This window comes from Halictus rubicundus, chromosome 2 (assembly GCF_050948215.1).
Source record: "Halictus rubicundus isolate RS-2024b chromosome 2, iyHalRubi1_principal, whole genome shotgun sequence".
Classification (NCBI taxonomy): domain Eukaryota; kingdom Metazoa; phylum Arthropoda; class Insecta; order Hymenoptera; family Halictidae; genus Halictus; species Halictus rubicundus.
In genome coordinates this window covers 19346971-19365926 of record NC_135150.1, presented here as the reverse complement: position 1 = coordinate 19365926, position 18956 = coordinate 19346971, and the positions used below count along the sequence as shown (strand labels likewise).

General features: G+C 46.5%; 1 protein-coding gene across 10 annotated transcripts in view; it reads left to right on the top strand.

Annotated features, from left to right (window-relative positions):
* LOC143365523 (uncharacterized protein CG43867) overlaps positions 1-18956 on the top strand; it is a 199992-nt gene that overhangs the window by 33753 nt on the left and 147283 nt on the right. The gene's annotated exons all lie outside the window — the stretch shown is intronic.

The window sequence follows — 18956 nt, the reverse complement described above, 5'->3', positions numbered from 1 at the left end:
ATTAAACGTGGATAATGGTCAATTTATTGCGGAATGAATTAGTAGATGAACAACTTCCACAAAATGACGATACAAATTTATTTTTATATGATTGCAATTATATAAAAAATTAATAGTCAATCATGATCAAGGAATATAAAAGCCAGTTTCTCAAATAAGTTAGTTAGCTCAGTCCCTTCGACATAAGCAATTCTAAGCTCATCCACTCCGTTTTGTATCTGTCTTTCGACTCTCGTCAATACAAGTAGAACATTCGTATCGATCCGCCGCGCCGCTTCGAACGATCTGCGATACACTTCTAACCACTCGCTTTGTAATTGCTTGATTGTGAACAGTGTAAAATATACGTTCCAAACAAAAAATAGCTGTCCTCCATTAATTTGACGCACAGCGGTCAGCTTCTAAAGAGTCGCGATAGTTAGTTACCAGTAGCTCATCGAGCCAGCTACAGAATAAATTATGTTTCGGTCGCTTTTAGGACTTGGTAGGTTTAGTGTTAGCCGTTCGAGAGGATTCAAAGAGTGTTGAAAAGTTCATTGCATCCAAACTAAATTCTTCTCGATTGATAATACATTAGCCTTCAGCCAGACCATCAAATAGAATGCGGAGTTGAGCAAAAACAGCTCGGTACAAGTTAATAATTCAATGATTAGAATTAAGTTTGAGTATCGCATTAGATATCAAGCTAGACAGCTTACGGGAGTTATATCGATGGGATGGTTAATTGAATGGCGTGTTTTAGGCCGGGGAAATGTTCCAAGCTCTCGTTGGACCCGCGAGCAGTGAACAGGATAGAGGCGAGATCTTTTGGATAGCGATCGTGGCGGTGTTAGGCGTTCCGATGGCTGAGTCGGTATAATGCGGTCGCCTATCCATCCGTGACACCTGGCTCGGGCTTAAATTGCGGAGCAACGACGGATCGCCTGGAAATTACGAACAATCGCGTGGCGGCGCGAACGCGACACCTCGTTATCTGTGAGGATGACAGCGTGCTCGGGCCTGGGCGGGCCGGTGCGGGCCGAGCTCGCAAACACCGGCGCACGTACACGCGTGTACACAGGTACCGGGTAGGGATATTGTTCGGGCCGTCCTATTAATATTGCATTCCATCGGAACGGTGTGCACAGCGCCGCGTCCCACATATAAAGTCCGTATCAATATTGATTCGCTGCCGACGGCGGCGTGAATGGAGGGCCTCCGAGCAAACAGACGGGCCTTCCGCTGCGCGGATTTCAAAAGCCTGCTTCTCTCTCTCTCTCTCTCTCTCTCTCTCTCTCTTTCTCTCTCTCTCTCTCTCTCTCTCTCTCTCTCTCTTTCTCTCCTCTCCCGGCAACAAGCGCGAGACCACCTCCGATCCAGGGGGAAACTCCTTTCCAACGTTTTCAGACCTATTTACGGATGAAACGGATGTTAACTTCGCCTCGCTTCTCTCACCTCCGCTCTTCTTTCACCTCTTTCTACCCCTCCCACGCCTCCGCGGGAGCGGAAAGGATATTGAGGACTTCAACGCCGAGCCTTCTGATTGAGCATTCGTGACGCCCTTTCACGCACATTCAACGAATATTGGAAATTGAAGGCTCCTCCGCGGGTATTTTCGTCGCTTCGACGACCGCGCTTTTTCTCCGCTATTCCTCATCCCCCGCCTCGTCTCTGTTTCACTGACACAGCACCGCGATCCATACGACGCACCCCCTGTCACGGGAATTCCTTGTTCGAAGTTCCAGAAGTGCGTCGCCGATCAAAGTTCGAGAACCATTGTCGGAATCCCAGCGAAAGCGAGCAGAGCGCTTGCATCTTCTGAAGGCACGCTTTGTTCGCCGATGCGCGGACAACTCCGGTCAATAACTTTACGAAGATTCCCCGGTATAGAATTCGTCAAACCAAGCTTATTGTAGTCGATTTATAGCTCGGATTCGGAAATAGCGACGACTTGATGATTAAATTTGAATCTTTCGTGTTCAGCGATTTTTGGGAAACTTGCGTCGGGGTGTTCGACGGTTTCTGTGTCGCGTCGCGAATTGTCGCGGGAATCGGGGCCAGAACTCGCTGAGAACAATTGAAAGTTCGACGAAACGCTGTGCATAATTTCCACCGGCCCGGCTATAGAAGCGAGAAACATCTCGGAAAAGAAAACGTAACTCGCGTGTAACGAACGATGTTCCGAGCAACCGGCCAACGGAACGTCTGTCCGGGCTTTCGTGACCAGAACAAAGAAGTTCGGCGTCAGCCGACAAGACGAACGACGGGGCACGGTCGTGGAATAATTGCACGGGCAACGCCGCGCAAATAAAGTAGAACCAGGAAGATCGGTGGCAGCTTAAACATCGCTTTACCACCTGCAGACATCATATACTGGAATTTCTGGACAGTACACTGGCATTCCGGCTTGCTATGCAGTTTCGGAAGTTTCGGGCGATCTCCAAGAATCTGAATAACAAAGTCCGGAAGGCTTGCTAGCTTGTAGCGCCACCAATCAACCCGGCAGTCGTCTATCTACATTTTGGAGTCGGCTCGACCGGCATCGTAGACTCTACGACCATTTCTCGCAGCTTAGAAGTGTCCAATCTACGGTAATTGAAGACCTTTTCGTAGAATCCTCACGAAAGTGAAACTGCAAGTACAATTTGACCGAAACATGTATTTGCCCGTTTGCATTAGCCCCTTGTCCTACAATATCTAATCATACTCGTGACGAAGATTCTGAACAGAGTCTAATAAATATGTATGTTATTAATTTCCTTGAAACTGACATAGAATTCTATTTTGGCGTTGTTGATGTACAGCTATTGAAGAACATATAGACATACAATAGATGTAAATTTTCTCCTTTTTTTTAAAAGGAATTTACGAATTACAAAAAAGTTATAGTCACTGAAACCGTAAAATAAATCGTAGTGCAAGGGGTTGATACGTCGACAGCCGAACAATTACCCGCAAAAGATCCCACAAAATCAAAGTCATTTTAGTTATTGTAATACAAATTTAGATTTTAGACATTTTAGATTTAGATCGTTCAAATCCTGATGGAGTTCAGTTCAAGCAATTGTATTCTGATAAAAGTAGAGCATGTATTATAATACGAACCGCACAAAATCCAAATAAATTCAATCTCGTCATTTTTATAAGACAACATGTATCAGTTACTTTAGTGTTAACATAGGTCCGGAAATGATTAGCTTCTGAGTGATTAAAGTTGTTGTGCCGCAATTCACATCGTCTTAGAGGAAATGTTCGAAACGTCCTCCTCCTGTCTCGATACATGCCTCAGCTCATCGTCTCAATGAGTTCCGAACACGCTCCCAAATGAAGTGTAAATTGTAAACAAGAATAGTACACCTCGACAACGTAAACAGAGACCGGCGATTACTTCAAAAACATTGTTGATGCCTTTCAACGGGACTTTAAACCCTAGTTCTATCCGCTAACTCCCGATTGCTCGGGCCACAATAAACAAGGTCGGTCGGTCAGGAGTCAGGCCACGAGTCGAGCTCGTGCTTATTATTTTTGGCCCAAATTTCTTACCACGAGTCTCACTCGTTGTTGCAGGACAAGGGGTTACGACGATATGACGAGAATTGTGGCACAAAAACTTGAATAACTCAGAAACCAATCTCTTCCGGACCTATGTTTTCTTCTCTAAGCATTAGGAATCTATTCCCAAAGTTTTGCCCACCATTTACGAAACACCCTGTATAGTTTTAGGAGAGCAGGCTGAAGATATTTAGATCAACACAGCAGAAGGGTTGATTTTAGAGATCGTAGTCGATTCACAGCTGGTCCCCGATGGTTCGAGCTTCGTCGAACGAGAATTCCGACGGGTTGGCAGTTGGAGACGCGGGTCTAGACGGACCCGGGGTTCTTGGTGGAAGGTATAGGGACAGAGGAGTCCCGCGGGAGCAGCGAACACGTTGGTTTCGTGGACGAGCGGCTTTAATATCGACCGCAGGGTGCACATTTCCTCCGTTTTTCCTTTCTCTATCTCCCCGCTGCCCTCGAGTGCCTTCGCGCCGTGAATCTTGGCTTCATCTCCGGCAGTTTCTCTCGGAAAACAAAGAGAGAGTGAGAGTGAAAGAGAGAGGGACATCTCGAGAAAAGAAGAGAGAGAGAAAGGGAGGAGTGACTTATCGATACCCATTGCGTTCCCGGCATTATGCAACAGGGCGCGGTGGCGGAAAGAGACCGGCAGCATTCCGGTGGCTCTCTATTGATACAGATGACGGCCTCGTGCGCCGAACCACCCCTGGGAGACCTATACGATTCAGCCACCCGTTACATTACCGTGAAATATTCCCCATTATCTTGATTTGTATACGCCGCGGCGAGTGTCCCCGCAGCGTGTCCATCGGCTTGTTGATTCGCTCGCGCTCCGCTCATTAATGTTTCATCGTAATGGATCGGTCGATTATCTCGCGCGGCCGATTCGTCACGTCCCTCTTCCTGTCCCCGTTATCCCGTTCCCGATTCCCGATTCCCGTAACTCTGCGATGGCCGCGGATTCTTCTCCCCGCAACCCGCGACACCAGCTTAATCGCCGTAATCCGTCTCGTTTCGCGCCTCTACCGACGTCGAAACGCTTTCGTCGGAGCTTTTGCCGAGCTTTCGGCTCTAACGCTGGTCCGCTCGAGCGACCTGTTTGAAAACGAACCAGCTCCGAGCCGCGAAACTTTCGCAAAGCCGCGGCCGCGAGTTGTGCCGCGGCTTTGAAATTGTTTGCCCGACCCTCGCCGCTTTGCCGCTTTGGTGCAAAACTGTCGCCCCGATTTTCCTGCGGTGCCTCGACGCGATTGGCAGTTCGCTAATACGCGTCGCGGTAGCGTAATCCTTTGATACGCGGTGTGAAGCTCGGAACGGAAAATGTTGTTCACTCGTAGCGTCGGGTGGGAGTCCTTAAAAATGGATTGGAAGAATGTAAGCGAATCTCGTTGATAAATGTTATTGACTTGCAGCATCGAATGGGCGTCTTTAAAAATGCACGAGAGGACGTAAGCAAATGTCATTGATAAATGTGTTGAGAAAGAGGGAAGCTTTGTGGGGTGTGACCCTAATAAATCTTGGAAAAGTGTGTTCGATTATTCGATGCAGAATCGATCGCCTCTCTCAGTCTACGCAGGGTATTTCATTCAAAATAATTGATACGGTGTAGTACACGTGGCATTAACACTAAGCCGACCACCGCCGGTCAAAATGACCGGTCCCAGATTTTTTCATTTACAATTATATTTAAATATATTTAGTAGAGCATGTATTATAATACGAACAATCTCATCTCCGCCGATCTCATTATTTTTAGAAGATAACATGTATCAGTGACTCTTAAGGCTAGGTTTAGTGTTAAGTAGAATTTGAGTGCACAGTTTCACGCGTTTCGAGTCCACATTGAATTCAAAACTTGAAAATGAAGCATCCTACAGTATCTAGACGTAAAATAACGAACAGTATTTCCTGCTAACTGTGCTCGACCATTTCGCAGTCGATGTAGAACATTTTCCTCAACGCGAATGACGCGCTGTACTACCCGCGAATTTAAATGAGATTTAAGTCACTGTTTTACACATTTCGAGTCCGCATTTAACAAAAGCATTAAACCCACGCTGCGTTATACCGCCCATGAAATAAAGAGGAGTTTCCAGTCACGATTCCGCCATTTCCGGGGCTGCACATTTCCCAAACAGCCCGGAAACCAAGCGAAATTACTTAAACCCCGCGAATTTCGCGTGCAGCAGCATATATCATATTCCATTAACTCCCATATCCTAAAGTACAGAATCCACCTCGGTAATCGATAGAACGCGGCCGGAGCGTATTACGCTCGGATTCGGCGTATCGCTCTCCGGTTTAGCGTATTACATTTTTGCGAGTCTGCCTCGAGGCTGTCGTTTCGGGCTTGAATAACCGTGGTTGTTTCGGTTCACGGGTCAGACAAAAGTTTCCCTCGGCAGGGACGAGACGCGCGTTCCGGGAGGTTTGCGGTGGTTTGCTAGAGAGAGAGAGAGAGGTAAAGAGAGGTAGGGAGGGTCGTGTCGGGTCGCGGGTAAACGTCGGCTCGGTTCCGGGTATCGTTTATCGGTTCCCGACGCCTCATTTTCTTCCGGCACTCTTTGTTTCCTGTTTCGCGTCCGCTTAGACGGCAGTCTGCGAGCTCTGAACGGGAGAGAGCGCAGGGCAACACGCCAAAGACGCGTCACCCGAACGAAGACTGCAGAAGGGTGTCTCTAATTGGTCCCATCTAAGAGCCCCGGGTCTCAAAGAGAACTCGCCGGTGTGTTTCCGTGCGCCTCACCCTCCTCGAACAGTCTCTTACACGCATATAGATACACATACAGGGGGCATACATATATATATATAAACCAAGGCAACCCCCTGGCAAACGCGCGCGCGGAAAACCCAGACACAGAGTCGCAGACGAGGAAGATACAAGTCGTGAAACCGGCGACGTGTCCGCGGCTGCGACTCCGCTCGCAGACGGAGCGTATCTGGCTCGTTTTCAAAAGCCGACGTCCTTTATCTCGTTCCGTTTCATTTCCTTTCCCGCCGTGGCCCGCGACGCGCGCGCCTGTCCCGCGATATTTATCAGTCGGAACTTTTGCGAATTAATATCGGCGACAGCCCGTCGAAAATTCGACGTCCGCCGCCTATTTTCGGACGGCGCCAATGTTTGTTTTCCAGGTCTCTTCCAGGTTGTCTTCCTCCTTCTCTTTGTCTTCGTCTTCCACCGTAACCGTGTCTATCCCGTTTTGTACGTCTCTCTTGCTCCGGCTCGCCGACTTCGCGAAGGTCTCGCCTTTGTGAAGTCGCTTCCGAGGGAACGCGGAACGTCTTGCTCGCCGCGGAGAATGATACTTACCAGAGGATATCTCCGCACAGGGTTAGCTACTCTTGGCGCCGACTATTGTTTCGGCAAGCTCGATTTCGAACAGGATTCCTCCGAAGTCACGGGATGTGAAAGCAATCGGCGCAAGATAGACGGGAAGTCAAACTTCGGGGCTTTCGCTTTGATCCGACGGTGCTTCTGAGCTGACCCTCTTTGAATCCTATGCTGGAGATTAGACCCGGCTATATTTAGCGTTTCGAGGCATTCAATTGTGCTTGAAATACCAGTTCGAGAAGATTTAGATCTTTACCTTCTCTGTCTTCTGTGAGATGTGAGGGTGAACACCTCTAGCTTTGCGACGCCCTTTCTCAATCATTATACGAGATATCCGATTGAATACAAAGGGAATGTAGGAGCTGCACTTCAGCTGTACTTCGCATATTTTTTCCAAAATTTTAGCTCAACCGAAAAGGGTAGCCAAAAATCATTTGGTTAGACCTCCAGTGGCACCGACCACAGTACCACTCAGGATTAACATTGTATTATATTATTTTTCTCGAATTCTGTGCAAGATATACGATTGAACCCAAGTGCATGTAGTAGCGGCACTTCAACTGTACTTCGCATGTTTTTTCCCAAATTTTAGCTCAACCAAAAAGGGTAGGAAAACATCATTTGGTTAGACCTCCAGTGGCACCGACCACAGTACCACTCAGGATTAACATTGTATTATATTATTTTTCTCGAATTCTGTGCAAGATATACGATTGAATCCAAGTGCATGCAGTAGTTGCACTTTAGCTGTACTTCGCATATTTTTTCCAAAATTTTAGCTCAACCAAAAAGGGTAGGAAAACATCATTTGGTTAGACCTCCAGTGGCACCGACCAGACTACCACTCAGGATTAACATTGTATTATGTTATTTATCTCGTATTCTGTGCAAGATATATGACTGAACCCAAGTGCATGTAGTAGCGGCACTTCAACTGTACTTCGCATATTTTTTCCAAAATTTTCGCTCAACCAAAAAGGGTAGGAAAAAATCATTTGGTTAGACCTCCAGTGGCACCGACCAGACTACCACTCAGGATTAACATTGTATTATTTTTCTCGAATACTGTGCAAGATTTCCCATCGAATCAAACTGCATATAGTAGCTGCACTCTATCTGAACTGTTAATATCTTTTTTTTTTAATTTTTAGCTCTCACTAAGACTAGAAATAAATAATTTCAGTAGACCTTCGGTGATGCGATTAAAGATTTCCGTTAGACGTTACAATCCCAGAAACGTGTACCATTTCATGAACCCTCGGAGCATCGTTTCTCTCAAAATTCATATCCCCAAGCCGCAAACACTCTACATCGTCTCTATTTCCACAGCTTACATCCAGTCATGTTAAAACAGTCTCCAGAGCAAAGAGCATGAAATCGTACAGAGTAACCAAAGCAATCCGGACTTTACCGAAAACTCTGCTCGACAGGGGTCTCAGGGACCGAGTTTGCAATTCTCTAATGAAATCGGGTACGGCAATTCGTATTTCGCAAGAAAATGGTCCCCGGGTCGGCAGTTTTCGCGGGTTCGACCGATCCGCGCGACTCATTAGACCCCCCGGTCACCTGATTGCCGGTGTATTTTTGCGCCGGTGTGCGCGCCAGTCAAGAATCTCTCTTTGAGGTAGACAGGAAAGCACGCACACGGGGTGGAGGCCGTGAGAGAGCGGCTCGACTCCGTTCCTTTCGTGGCACGGAACCCTCAAAAGTCCCCCGGCCCTCTCGTCGCCGGGTACTCCGACGACAGAGGGACGAGAGCCACGCATACGTCTCTATACAAGGTGTCCTTTCATCTGTTCTACGCGAGACCTAGCTAAACAAATTATGCGGCTCTTTGCCGGGATGTTTCTGTCGCGTCTCGTCTCCTCGTCGGTCCCTGAAACATTCACCATTTTATTCCGAAATAATTCATCGACCCTTCCGTTCCCCACGATTTAACGTCCTATGAAATCCTCGACTTTTGCGTCCCTTTAACCTCCAACCAGCGTTCGTGAACTCTGACAGACGTGCATCCGATTTTTCACCTTCATCTTACAACGCGATCAATAGATTTTATGACACAAAGGAGAAACACAAAACGGTAGAAACGTTCGACGAGTATTTTAATGCTTTCATATTGTTTTCAATTCAGGTTCAAACTTCTTATTTTAAAAATCCGCAATATACTGACAAAAGACCGTGTGGATGTATGCATTCTATATGACCGTACATGTACAGTAAATCCTCTGATAACGTTTTCAAACAATTTTTTGAAAAGACTGCATACATATATATTTTATGTGACAATAAATGTACTGCAGGTGTTCATTCATCGCCACCAAAAATTGTTTAAGAATTCTATATGTTTGTACGCATTTTATGTGACAGTAATAATAATAGTAATAATAATAAAATTATAATTTAGCAGAAGTTTAAGAAGACTATACATTTACTGCCACATGAGATGCGCACATGCAGCCATTTAAAAAAAATTAAAAATTTTTTAATTTAATCTCGTTCTACAGAGATCTACAGTATACCAGAAACATATTTGGGCTTGGCAATATTAAATTGTGCCGAGACATTTTCTGAAACTCCGCCACACCATTTATTCAACAAAAGTGGATCAACGTCAGTTAACGTCAGTGGTTCTCGTCTTTACGGTTCGATCTGGTTTTCGCGATGGAAATAAGTGACCACCCTGTATGTAGGGATACATCCACGGTCTCGTGGACGGAGGCAGGGACGCGAGGCACGGGGAGCGAGACGGAAAATTACAATCTGCGAACTGCTCGTTGTAACCGACGACTACGTCGGATTGCATGGCACCGAGAAGCCCGGACATCGTGTCCAATTAGTAGCCAAGGCAGCGTGAAACTTTAACGAAATTCGAGTTCGGAGAATTCGCGTCTCAATTAAAACTTCGCGACCGCATCGCCATCCCAGAGACCGTGTCCCCCGAATCGTGTCCGAACTTACCCACGATTTTTCGATTCCCGCGCTCTTCCCGACCGGTCATCGACGCTTTTAGCGGGCTTCTCTTGAAATAATCGGCCGCAGCCCGGTGCCAAACTCTGTTCCGTTCGAATTCGGAAAATGTCCGATCCGTGCCGGGCTCTCGGGTTTCCGATATTTCAGGCCTGATCACCGAACTGGCTTTGCGCGTTCCATGTTTCCGTGAAACATAAGATGAAGTCTGAACCAACGAAGCGCGAAGGTGTTCTTGCTTTATTTTTGTTGGAGCAATCATTCGGTCGATGAAATAATTTTTTCCTATGTTCCGGTTCTTGTAAAATAGGAATTTGTGCGAACGTCTGCAGTGTGCTGTTTATTCAGTAGAAAATCGACCAAAAAGCTCGGCGCTCTTAAAGCATGCTTCTCTGAATTTATTGAATGTACTTTAAATGTGCATACGGGTTTCCCCGACAGGAATTGATAAATAAATGTGAAAAGGTTTAAACTATCGCTTCGATTAGATTCTCATAAAAACGTACGATCGTAAAAAGTGAATTTTATTTTCTGTAATAGCAGTTTAGAGAGACGAAGACGGTACACGAGTAAATAAAAGTCCCGTGACTTCGTGCTTTTCCTGTAAACTCGTAAAAATCCGCAGTCCATTAAAACTGGATAAATGTCCCCAATACTTGGTGTAGCGGTAGAATCTTAGAATCCCGCAACTGCGGTGAAAACGGACAGGTTAATAAATCCCTCCGATGGTCCCCGAAGGACCTCTAAAAGGCTCCGACGGTTCTTCAAGGGCTGCGGTAAGAGGTTTTGATTATTATTGCAGGAATTCAGGGAAAAACGTGCACGAAATTATTAAACCGTCTTGCCTGGAATCTTTGAGATTCCTCGGAGCTAAATAAGCAATTACGAAGTATAAATTGTGGACGGGAAACGAGTCGCGCTTTCGACGCTTCTCGGAAAGCTTCATCCCTTTGCGAAACTTCACCTGTGCGATTGCGTACCTTTTACCTTTTAAGTCGCTGCACTTAATTTGCAATCTGAGCGGTACAATTGCAACCAGAACTATATTTTCTTAATTTTATCGATTTAACCCTGCCACGATAGCCTGGGGTCTCTCGTGACCCAAAAACACTAACTTTAGCCATTGTTCTGCATCACAGTTGCAAATATCTAGTTTCTTTAACTTCTTTGAGATGTCTGGGTTTTATCTACAATTATCTCAGTAAATTTTTGCAAAATTTTAGAAAAGCTCCAGTATGATATTTCATAGTCCGAGGAAATATGCTACCACTCGAGGGTTGAACAGAATGAATATGCAAACAAAAAAATATAGAAAACAATATTTTAACAATAACAACGCCTAAGATGGCTGACTATCGGAACAATCATCCTGCTCTGTATGACCCGTAGGCTATTTAGATTTTCCGTTATTTTTCATAGCCGCCTCCGAGGAGGAAATAATCGATGAAAGCATATCGCATTTAATAATTCGATCACGCGCAATCAATTCCGAAGCACTCGTCAACTTGACTACGGTGCACGGACGTCGTCCCTGAACGACAGAACCGATGCGCGCCGGAATCTAGACAGCGGATCGATAATCGACGAGCCTCGGGTGTCATCCGAAAGAATACGATACGACGTAGGTACAACGGCCGCGAATATAAAGTCGAATTTCTAGGCGGCCGTATATCTTGGCCTATGTATATTTTTGCATCGAAATCGGTTCGTATAAAGATAACCGAACGGAGAGGGTGGCGGGGAGGGGGTAGGATTCCTCGTGTTTCCCCGGGTATTCTTTCATTTCCTACGGCTGATACTGTGTCTCCTTGAACCGTCCGAACAAGTCTGTCTCCAGCTAGACGGGCGAAGGGAGCGGCCACGAACTTTTCCCGAATTCGACGGAATTCCGAAACTATTCGGTCCCGGAGAATTCGTCGGAGCTCGAGACATACTCTGCGAAACGTTGTATATCGGAATCCGCGAGCCGGGGGACACGGATTCGATCTCTCGCTAAACCGGTCACTCTGTTCGTTTTTCCCCCAAAAGAGTGTTCAGATTATGCGAATTTCGTTTGGTCGAGGTTTCTAGTTTTCAGAGAAATCCTTTCTTCCGCACTAAACCTACCACGGTCAAACGGTTTCATATTTTACGATGATTGAAATTATAAAAATTCATTTATGCAAAATAGGGGAATCAGTTTCCTTCCAATCTCTCTCGGGGTAGGAATTTGACTTGGTTTACGATATCCTACACAGTTCTCTTTCGATATAAGACGATGGCTCGGGACGGCTTTCGACGTATTGCGGATGAGGGTATCTATTCTGGCATTGTTCTTGAGTGGCCGAGAGTTTATGGGTCCCATAAAGTTGTCCGACAGACCATCGTTTCGTCGGAAAAGGTTATAAGACGTACCCTCTCGTTGTGGCACTAAGCGGGTTCGAGCGGACAACTTCAAAAGAAGAAGAGGGGATAGAGATTTTCTTGTTGCGAAACAAACGGGGTCGTCTTATATCGAAGGAAAGTTGTATTTACAAAACTATCTTATCCACACATTCAGGTCATCTTGTTGTATTTAACACTAAACCTACCGACATTTCTTGTATACCTATTCCTATCGTGCGCGGTCAAAATGACCGGTCCTTAAAAACAGTTCAACCTACATAATGGTCAATTTGTTGCTGAATGAGTTAGTAGATGAACAACTTTCATAAAATGACGATACAAATTTATTCTTATATAATTTCAATTGCGATGCTCTCCTCAATTTTCAAAATTGTACTGTGTCATCCACGTAGCTTGATAGCGTCTCATTCAATAAGGCAGGCCATTTGTTTTAAGTTGGCCATGCCACATTGAGAATAGTCTTTCTTTTATACTGATTGTTTAGGTTTGGAAGAGTAAATACTCTTAAAAATCGCATAAGTTTGTCAATATTGGACTATACTACTTGAATTTTTTTGACAAGTTAGAACGATTGGTTCGCCACATAACGCGAAAAAAAGGTTTCATTAAAATTGCAATTGGTCGAAATTGCATAGAAAATACTAAAAGTTGTATTTTGCAACTTTTTATGCGAGCTTATATTAAAAATTTAAAAAGTACGTTTTGTACGTCTGTATCGATTATACATATTCTGAGTATTTCATCTAAGTCGGTCAACGTTGCAACGAGCTACAAATGTTTAACGGTGAAAGCTTAAGGGTGAAAGTCGCAGAATTTTGGCCTTGTCAAGGAATTTCGCCCTTATGTGATCATTTTGGAACATCTGTAGCTCGTTGCAACGTTGACCGATATCGATGGAATTCTCAGAATATGTATAATTCATACAGATCTACAAATTGTACCGTCTAATTTTCGATATAAGTCCACATAAAAAAGTTGCAAAATACAACTCTTAGTATTTTCTCTGCAATTTCGACCAAATGCAATTTTTGTAAAAATTCTTTTTCACTTTATATATATATAATTTAATTGTTTAATGTTGCTTCAACATCAAAAGTCATTAGCAACACGGTACATTTTCTTACAATATATTATACATATTTGTATCCTTGATATACTTGGCAAGACCATGTAGCAAACCAATTGTGCTAACTTCTTTGAAAAAATCCAAGTCGTATGGTCCAATATTAACAAAGTTATACGACTTTTAAGAGCGTCCGAATATTAGTGACAGTCACTGTATTTCTTGGGAAAAGAAATACAACGAGAAGTAAATATTGAAAAATACATTGTGTACACACTTTAAGAAAAGTCGTAAAGATAAACAGCGATGTGATAATGTTGTATGTACGAAATTGTACGCAGAAGTTTGAAAAGGTTGAAAATTTGACCGACCGTGGCAGGTTTAGTGTTAATCAATTATTACGAGGCCAAGCAGTTGCTCTACCAACTGAGCCACCACGAAGAGTGCAATGGGCTTAAGAGAGAGAGAGAGAGAGAGAAAAAGAGAGAGGGAGAGAAAGAGATCTAGAAGGTCGCAGCTGCGGCTCCGTCGCGCCGGAAGTCCGGCGAATTTCGCCCTCTTTATTTGTGGACTCTGCATCCAGACGAAAACGGGACGAAACGAGACGAAGAAAGGAGCTGCTCGCGGCCCGTTTGCACACGCGATCGCTCGGACGTGATGCCGACGGTGTCTGGACGCCGCGCGTGCCCCGGATCCGGCGCCGAGACGCCTGGCGTCGCGTCCCCAAGGAAAAGTTCCGTGCCAATAAGCGACTGCGTCGGAATAAATCGGGTCGAGCTACGAAACGGACCACCCTCGCGCTTGTACACGATGCACTGTGCCGCTGCAACTCCCATAACGGAGCTGCTCGACTACAGTGAATTCTCGATATATGTCAACAACATGGGTCTTGCCAGCGTCGTGTATCGTCCAGGAGACATACCCGAGCCGTGTTATGTTTACAGTCCTTGGCGTCCGGGGCCTCTCCAGCTTCGCGGCCCCTCACGGGGCATACTCCGCGGTAGTAGGGATAATTCCGCGACGTTTAGCATCCAGGCCTTGGCGACATATATAGAGAAATCACTGTTCTACGGAACTTACCCGTTTTCGTCGCCACTCTCGCTCTCTTTGGGCAATGCACGCTATGTTGCATCTCGGTGCATCCGGAACTCGACGAGGGTCGGTGAAACATTTACTGAATTGTGTATTATGCAACAGTATAATTGCATCCAGATAAGACCAGGCGGGAGTTCCAGTAGAATTGTCTGACACTCGATCTGCAGTATGGGCTATTCTACTTACAAGGGTGTTCAGGTTACACCAGCCGATTTTAATGACACTTTTGCGAGAGGTAGTTCTTGGAAAAATATTCGACACATTTCTCGGCCATCGTTCACATCGAAGGGGTGAAAACAGCCCTCAGAGTTGGGAGGTGGAAAACATATTTTATCGAGTATCTTGGAAACTATTAGAGAATATTAGAGAACAGTTTCCAAGATATTCAATAAAACATGTTTTCGACGCCCAACACTCGGGGATGTTGTCACCCCATTAACGTGAACGATGGCCGATAAAAAGAAGCATGTGCCCAGTATTTTTCCAAGAACCACTTCTCTCGAAAATTTCAGTAAAATCTGATTTTTGAACGAAAACAGCGATACCATTTTTGGAAGGACGACATAGCTGAGCAGCTCCGCGCATCGATCCACATCGACGCATCCGTCCAAACTGTCCCGTCGTCTGATCGCGTCTACCTTAACAGACGCATTTCCCTTCCAACAGACGGCCGCGTCGGGAGAGCGGATGCGACAGGAAATTAACGAGCGTTTCGCAAAGCTCGGAGCATTTTGACCGAATCAAACGACGTCTGGGTCGGAATAGACTCCGCGGGTTGGGTCGGGAGCTGGAACTTTGATCACTCGGTTTGAAGCGGTACGAACGTCGGCGTCGTCGGGGAACGAGGGACGTCAGACGCTCGAAAAACGGTCGCGTTTGTCCGCGGACGAACGCGAGATTGCTCTCCATGAAACGAGAGAAGCCTCCTCGGCCCGGCGGGTTTACCGTCCCGAGGATAATCGAATGAATCAGGAGCCTCGGGTAAATGGCTCGCCAGATCTCGCCCCCCCCCCCGCCCCGCGCCTCGTAATAAAAACTAACTGGTTCGCGCGGGAGGAGGGGAGAGGAGAGATCTCTCCGAGACGCATAAGAAACGATCTCGCAACTTGTTTCGACTCGCAAAGTGCCCGAGCCGGCTCAACTGTCTCGCGCCTGCATTATCTCGCTTAACCTGTGTTTACTAGATACCGCGAAGCTTTCGGGTTTACGAGCCTCCGGCCCGGAAATTTTCGTGTAGAGCAATTTTAATAATTGCGAAAGAAACTGTTGGGATATGGGTGTATAATAAAACCACACTCTATTATTGAATACGAAATAGAATTTATATTTTAATAGCTTCTCTGAGAGCACGTTGTCCGACACGTCTTTACACTTCGAAAAAAAAACGTCGCGAATGAAACGCAAGAGATCGAAAACAGAGGAGCAACAGTCCAATATGAAGAACTGAGGATCGAGGGTCCCATGCCGGGGACAACATACAATGTATATTGACCGTAGATACAATGTATGCATATACAGGTCAAAAGCCGATTCAAACGATCCTTCCTTCTAAAGAAGTAACAGATTAATTTTGTTCTATATTTATGAAATAAATTCCAAGAGAAACAAACCGTTCCGACTAGTCCAGCAATTCCAAGTGTTGACTTTCTATTAATTTTTCCGACCAGGGACATTTCACGAATGGAGTACAGCTGTCTTCGCGATAAACTATTCACTACGCACTATTAGAAGTGGTATTTCGTTCGTTCCTGATCGAAGAGTGATCGAATTGGTCGTCGAATCACCCTCTTCGCGTTAATTCCGCGTTCGATCGGCCGCAGAGCGGAGGACAAACTCGATTAAAGATTCAAGGGGCTAGGAACGGTCCCTTAAAGGTCGTTTTCACGGAGGAGCTCGGAATCGGCAAGGTGTAACGGGGTGGGACAGAACGTCTGATTAAGTATCCATGAACCGCAGACCGTGTACTAATACGTCACCGTGGCTGCGGGCAGCTGGGAACCACTCCATTTCGCACGTATACGGTCCACCCTCGAGACCTTGATAAAATCGTATCGACAAACCTGTCGACGGTACCCTTTGGCCAGCTTTTCAGCCCGGTTCCCAGACCCTTTCCGTCGACGGACGACCACGAACCGAGCAAGCCGCCGCGCCGCGCGTCGCGTCGTCTTTTCCCACAGGCGACTGAAAGCCCCGGCGAAATTGGAAAGCCGTGGCTTTCCGGAATGAGATTCGGTGTCCGGGCCCGCGATATTCCGCCACGAATCCCTTTGTGACTAATTTCCCGGGCTGCGCCCCGAGCCGCGCCATCCCACAGCCATCCGGGATCGGATCGAAAACGACGACCAGCTGGAAACGGGCGCGCACAGGCCCGGAAATGGAATCCTGGACGTCGGCCGACGCCCGGGCCCTCCGACCCGAGAACCCTCGATTGCCTTTTAATAATCGTCGATTTTACCCCGCCGATTAATTAAGTCGGCGTTCAACGCGCGATGGACCGATCTATTTGCGGAAACCGTTCGCGTTTATCGCCGGTGCCAATGATAATCGAGCAATCGGTCGCGTTATTGATGGTCGCGCCGGCGGTTTCCGCGACAGCGCAAACAGATGATGGAAACGGTGAAAAGCCGCGGGACACCGTTGCGTTCGTTGCGCCTTGATCGATGTGTGAATCGTTCATCAACGAATTTGATTAAACGACTTTCGAGCTCTGTCGCTGTTTGCTGGCGATACGCTTGATCGACGCTCCACGTTCGAATATACATTTCTTTGGTAATTTCGATCGGCGTAATTTCATTTTTGGAAACTCTGCTTTTCGTTTTAGCCATTCTGTGCCACTGGGTGTGGGTACGTTCGATACAGTGGAGCCGACACGTTCATTTTTCAAAATTCTTTTTTCAATTTCAGCCGCTTGCTAGAAGTGCACCGATTTCACCCAGAAACCGTGATCGAATCGGACGTTGCTTCCGTAAAGAATCCGGATGGCAATCTGCAAACGTAATTGAGTTTATGCGTACCGCAATCTAGGGGTATGATTTCGCGAATTTTCGATCAGATGGGAAGTTCGATTTCCATTTCGATTTTTGGGGGGATGCATCGCCGCGCGTCGAAATTCCACGTGTCGTGGAAACGCGTCCCCTCCCGGAACGCCGCGCCGACAGTCTCGACGAGAATTGATTAAGCCTGGTTTAACCCTTCGTTTGAACCCTCTGGTGGCTCGTAATCGTAAATTGGGGTGGCCGTGTCCCGGCGGCGTTCCGAGCGAAGCGTCAGCGTACTCTCCTTTAATTCGAGGCCCCCGTACGCACCTGTACACCCCCTTTTCAGACGATGGCCTCTCGCGGAGGGTTGTAGACACCTGCAATCCGACCCTCGGAACACCGTCTCTCTCCCTCTCTCCGCCTCTCTCTCTCTCTTTCTCCTTGCGCTGGTTCCTTGAACCAGCCGCGAAAAATTTATACGCCGCGATTGCTTCTCGCGTGACCGCGCGCAACGTTCCGCTTTTTATCGGATGATTTATTCTATCTGGGGTCCCAGGGCCGCGCCGTTTGTTTCTTCTCTGTTTATTCAACGGGTAATCGATATTCGGCCGCAGTGCAGTCGGCCAACCCCCGTCCACGACGTTATGAATTCCATCTCGCGGATCGTAAAGCAAGTTCTCGATGCCGGAGACGGCCCGGGGGCGGTTTTGTTTCGACGCGACCCTTCGTCCCTCACGCCACTCCAACCTATCTATTTATCTCCCGTTCTCTCTCTATCTCTCTCTCTCTCTCTGTCCGTCTAGGGCCGATCAGACCCTCGACGATTCGGGGGAGGTTTACGGCCGATTTACGGGCATCCGCGGTAAAAGCGCGGCCGCGAGACTGGAGGCCAATCTTCGCCAAGTGGCTCCGCTCCGCTCGAATTCTCTTTCTCGTTCTCCTCATGGCGGGAATAATAATTTGTTCGAGCTGTATCGCGAACCACCGACGCGCTATAATCGCTGCGATGCCCCATTCTAGAGCCCGAACGGCACCGTTAAAACTGAACACCCTGGGTCGCCAGACATTTAACGCTAGAGTACTACTTGCTCGTAATACCTTCTTATAAAGGTAATGAGACGCTCGGGTCCTGCGAAATTTTAATAGACGACTCCATAAATGAATTCGGTCATTTGCCAGAGAAGCTGCTTCGCGTCGTTGATTACCAGAAAACCACGGCTTGAAGCGTGCCGTTCCAAACAGGGACCATTTGCTTATTGCTGTGTGCCTGCAGTCTTTAAGTTGAGTATGATTTTTTAAAACGTTCCTACCGGAAGAATATTATTGAACATTTATTTACGTGTAACTCTTAATCTAACAATATTCGCCTTCTAAGCATTAAATCAACCCCTAGCCGTTTCGTTTACACGTTGAACGTCACGAAGGTACGTCATTGAATTACTCAATAATTGACTTAGTAGCGTTGAAGTAAACTGGATTATAGTGTGAGGTGGAAATTTCATTACCTAACAATTCTTATTGATAACTCTTCGACGAATGAAACAGGTGAGAAAATTGTGTGAAACGCATAAAATTCGCTTGGCGAAACACTGTTTTGTATCTG